Source organism: Chamaea fasciata, unplaced genomic scaffold (assembly GCF_029207755.1).
Source record: "Chamaea fasciata isolate MVZ Bird 193981 ecotype frontalis unplaced genomic scaffold, bChaFas1.0.hap1 SCAF_2, whole genome shotgun sequence".
Taxonomy (NCBI): Eukaryota; Metazoa; Chordata; class Aves; order Passeriformes; family Sylviidae; genus Chamaea; species Chamaea fasciata.
The window spans coordinates 14,328,077-14,333,517 of NW_027094087.1; the positions used below are offsets into that span (position 1 = coordinate 14,328,077).

Here is a 5,441-nt window from a genome sequence, read left to right on the forward strand (position 1 = left end):
AACTAATATGCATATTTAAAATTTCTGACAAGGTATGCGTAACCAGTTACTTTCCCTCTTGAACTAACCCTATTGCTGTTGCAGAACATAGGAAATCAGGATATAGCATTATCATTCTCTCCTTTTCATTGTATTTTTCAAAATGCATACTGAAACTCAATAGGCAGATATGTGAGGACTGAAAAGCATTTTCCAATCAGTAAAAGAAATATTCCTTTCTGTACCAAATTAACCTCTAATCCACAGACTCCCCCCTAATTGCTAGTAAGAAAGCCCTGGAGTTTTGTTTCTCATTCAATAATTTATAGAACACTAAAATTATCAGAGTATACAAGACATCACAGGAAGCAGAGCACACCACTACTCTTGCAACCAGTTTATAGGCTCATACTATCAACCCCAGTAAATCAATGGGCTTCCTGTATATGAATATCATGGGACATTATCTGTAAGGGAGGTTAACCTGACTTCTCCTTGACTCCATGTACTTTCTTCTGTTTCATAAACCAAAACTGACTTTCTGTTATCATGCTATTGTAGTGCTGGGGACACATCCCCGTAAGAGTCAGAAGATGGCATGGAAATCTCTGTATTCTACTTTCACGTATAACTTCCAGAATTTCTGAAATAAAATATTGATAAGCACCATCCACTAATGGGGTTCAAACCGTTTTAGAAAAGGTGGGAAATCATGAATCTACCCAGGAGCATCAGCAAAGCCAGGAACAGAAATAACATGCTTGAGTTTACATTTAGCAACTGGAGTCATAGTAAATCCAACTGTTCTTTCCATTGTGAATTTATTCACACTGTGGAAAGAGTTTTGGACTCATCTAGATAGCTATATGGACTCATCACATCAGCTCTTGTAGCTCTTTTCCAGAGTCCTGTTTGATTATCATATAGAGAATATTTTAGCAAATATCCCAAAAATAGTATAGCCACACCTGATACTGAATGCTAGCATTAGGAAGTCTAAAATGGAAAATAGAAATGAATTCTTGCATGAGAATAACAGTATATGAGGGAATAATTCTTTAGTGAACAGGGATATGTTACAAATGTATCTACAGTGAGGCACAAAATTAGCCTTAATTCTGTTGTATTAAAAATTTGTTAATTAATATATTTCCTATCTATTAAATATAGGTGTGTATACAAAACCTCTTTCAAATAGAGGTGGAAGGATAATTTTTTTGGTATCCCTTCAAATTACATAGCTAAAACAGAGTTATTTGATAATTACAAATACAATCATAGAATAGTAACATTTTTTGTTATTACCAGTTACCACTTATTTCCTGATTGTATTATTGTGTGCCTAATTATGATGTAATTACAACAGAGTTAATTTGTAACATTATTGCACTCTGTAAAAATATTACAATGAGAAAAGATAATAATACACTTATGTAGTGAATTACTCAGTAATGTTAATTAGTTCTAGTTAGTTATTGAAAGGGACCTTGCAGAGCAATTCTGCTGTAACTGCACTGCAATGAAGGTACCTCTGTTGTAAACCACAGGAATGTTTTGTCAAGGCTTGGATGGATTCCACTAAAAACAAATAATGCTCTTAAACTCTAAAAAAGTCATTTGAAGCCATGTATACAAAATTTTTCAAGATGTCGGTGCAATTCCACACAAGTAAAATGAAGGAACCAACAACAACCATAGCCACAGATGAAAGTTCCAGATATTGTTGTCCGACAAGTGGGTGATCTTGACCAGAGATGCCCAAATTAAATTATTTTAGGAAATGAAATCAAGGCATTCTCCTAGGATTGAAGCCTCACAAATATCGGCAGTGCTGATGACCCCTGGCAAATTCCTTCAACTTCCCCATCTCTGTCAGGTACTCTGTGCTAATCCAGGTTGTGTCAAGTAGAAAGCATAAGGAGGTGTCTGAGGCCTTGGACACATTACGTCTTCCTTCAGGCACCACAGCAGGACACCATGTCTCCCCATGGTGACCTCTGACCTGACTTCAGCACTGAGCAGGGGCAAAACAGATCAAGACTTCCTTTCCTGCTCTCCCTCCATTCCTTCCATGCTGAAGACAACCTCCAAAGGGACATAGATAGATGCCCACCCCGGCCCAAACCCGTTTCTCTATGCCTTCTGCCAGCCCCTGCCAAGCCTGGATGGAGCCTTTCCCCCCCAGAGGCACATGTTCTCTCACTGCCAGAGCCTTTGGCTAAGCCTGCCTTGCCCTGGCACCCGGGCAAATTTCCCCAGCACCTCTCCACACAATGGAGATGGACTGTCTGGGAAAGCTGAGGAGTGAAGGCAGGACAGCAGAGCAGCCTTTTGGGCTGGATGTGCCACGGGGCTGCTGCTGCTGCTTCCCAGATTAGCATATTCCCTGCTGCAAGTATTTACAAATTGGTGCATTCCTCTTCATACTAGTCAAAGTTTTGTGAAGAAAGGTCAGGGTTTTTCTGTGTTCTTAGCCTATTAGAAGAAAAGTGCAAAAATACAGATAAATTGCAGCTTTGAAAAGTGTGAAGTCATCTAAGAACACTTATTCACAATTTGAAAATAAAATATTCAGATTCATAAATAGGTTTTCTATGATCTACTAAGCTGCATTGCATGGTCTTAGGGAACTCCCATTGTGCTACAAGATTTTTCTAGTTAGCCTCGATTTTCCTAGTTAGCTTTGTACTCCATGAAAGAAACTAAGTGTACTCACACACTGTGAGTCAATCAATGTGTTCACTAACTTGTTATTCAAATTAACCTACTCATTTCTCTACATCTATGATTCCCTCAAGTTTTTCCTATCCAGTTTCAGGAAGAGCTGGAGGCAATCCAGAATTTAGGCAAGCAAATATTCCCCCAAAACTCCCATAAAAGCAATCAAAGGGTTTCAAATTCCTTTTGGTGACTCATACAAAATTTCAGTACTGAGACATTCAGTGTTGCAAAAACCAAGGTCTTGCTCTGTTTCTCTTTGTATTAAATTTCTCATTGCTGAAAGAGGGATATGGAACATAGTTATTAATGCAATCAGGATTCACAAAAACGTGTCAAAGAAGGAGGAGGTCTAGGGGGTGGAATGGGAAGGAAGCCTTTTTATTTCTGCCTCATAAGAAAATTACTATTGTAGGAGAATAGATTATGGGACTTTAGGAATGGGGCTGCGGCTGAGCCTCATCTCTAATGGGGTGCAGCTGTGTAAGACAGGTGAACAGCATTGAAGGAAAAGAAGCATGGAATGCTGATGTGTCTTGACCAATCACAAAAGAGTAACAAGTGTTATGCATGTGAGAAACTGGGTATAAAGGGTTGTACTGGGAAATAATAAAGTGCTGATGCTTGAAACCATTCTTAGTATCAGTTTTGTGTTCTCCATCAGACTATTTACATTCTTGACCAGACCAGATTTAGATATACTAGATTATTTCTTATCTAGGACTACCCCTTTTATATTTCTCAGAAATATTCCAAGTATCCCCACTGAACTGCATCATCTGTGTTCGTTTCTTAGTTTCAGTCAGAGTCCTATGTTACGTATCAAACAGAAGACACTGAAAAGCTTTGGCACATCATGTGGCCATAAAAAATAAGGAGACAGACATTGTTTATTGCTAAATCTATCCTTTTGACTAAAAGCTTTGAGACTCTGAGTGTAAATGTAAGATATTCTTCATTATGCTGTGTCTAAAAGTAATGTGTACTGGAATCCAAAATTATTTAAACAAAAGCAACCAATTTGTTAAACTCTCAGCCAGAAAAAAAGGTGATGAAATTCTTTTGAATTCCTTAGTAGCTTGTGTTCCAGATGTTGCTTTTTCCAGTACTTTTGCTTGCATGTTTTAACAGCTAGATAGCACATCACATTTTCTTTTTACTTTAATCTTTAAATTAGTATAAATTTGAGGTAGGTTTAATTTTTTAAGAAAATAGTTTCTTCTGCAGTCCAGAGCACCAATTTAAAATCTTCAGTTGAAACTTGTCCACAAGCTGTAGGCTAGAAACAAGTTGCCTTTAGTTTTCATCAAGTCATTAAGGATTTAGAGTTCTGAGTAGAATCAGACTGCAGAACTTCTGTGCAGTTCTCATACATGTCAATTTATTACCAAAAAAAATCCCCAATAATAAAACGCGAATTACAAATAAAAAATTTAAATGCTTCCATATTAATTTTAAAAAATAAAAATACCTTTTCAGAGATATTCATAATTAGGAATATTTATGTAATTTTCACACAGAGAAACTGAATATTAGCCTTGTTTATTTCAGAGGAAGCTATGTTTGAAAAACGGTATTATAAACCATTGTGATTTTTAATAAATATTAAGGACCAATCATCAAAATCACAATTATGTTAAAAATAAATTTGGAGAATTGACTTTACTTACTTTTTTTTTATTATTATTGTTTCCCAGTCTTCATCTTAATCTTTGGTTGTAAATGGCCTTGTGTCTGCACCATTATTATGCAATTGCAGCCCAGGAGCCACAAGTTCTGCTCTAGTTAGCTACACAAGCCTGGAAAAGAACTGGGATACTGGATTTTTCCACTGAGATCAGCAGCTCTCCCGGAGCTGGTGCAGAACATCTTGCCATTATTTTCTCAGTATTATTTATTATTATGTTGGTGTTGTAGGATTGCAATACTATGTACAACCATGCTCTGCCATCAAGTGCTCCATTTTCATCTTTGAAGGAGTTGAATGTGGGAGTTCATGTTGTAATTTCTAACAATATTACCATGAGGTTTTTGTCAGGAGGATGTTTTCTTAAAATTCCTGGTGCTGTACGTAGAAAAATTAAAAAGGGAAATACGAATTTTAATGATTATTGCAAGCTTTAAGAGAGAAAGCATGTGAGTAAAGTACATCTGAAAACGCTTAAAATTAAAAACAAGATTATTTTTATGTTTTTTAATATTGTACTGGCTTGAAAGCAAAACCAGTGAGAGACTCCAAGTCAGAAATACAATTTAATAGGAGGGGGGAAAAAGGTAAAATAAAATAAATAAAAAGCAACAGTACAAAAGACCCGTGACAGAGTCAGAATACAACCTGTTTTTTAGGGTGGTGGTAGCAGTCCAGGTGAAGTGCTCTTGAAGCAGTGACCCCATAGAAAGGTCTGGTAGCTCTTATCCTCTGAGAATCCAGTGGGTAAGAACCCCTTATGCTGTCCCAAATCCCAGATTATATCCAGGTGGCCATTCTTGGCTCCTCCCCCGGGGCAGAGCATCTCACAATGGGCTGATATCATTCTATGAGTCATGCAGTGGGTTCTTGATTGCCTGTTAAACAGAGATAGCTCCCAGAAGGAGTTACCTGTGAGTCATGCAGTAAGGCATTGATGGGCCCGTTAACAGAAGATAGTCCGGAGGGAGGGGGCAAGGGAAACACTGCCCCATATGGTTCCAACAGCTCATGAAGATTGTGATAGAATACGTACTTTGGGCACATCTTACATTGT

The 5,441-nt window shown here is 37.5% G+C and overlaps 1 long non-coding RNA gene across 1 annotated transcript; it reads right to left on the minus strand.

Moving 5' to 3' along the window:
• Positions 1–3,871: 3,871 nt before the first annotated feature.
• On the minus strand, positions 3,872–5,118 carry LOC136285814 (uncharacterized). The gene is made up of 3 exons (XR_010719551.1): positions 5,033–5,118; positions 4,368–4,762; positions 3,872–3,976 (listed from the first exon to the last, which is right to left on the minus strand). It is a non-coding gene; the product is annotated as an uncharacterized lncRNA (long non-coding RNA).
• Between the last annotated feature and the right edge of the window lie 323 nt (positions 5,119–5,441).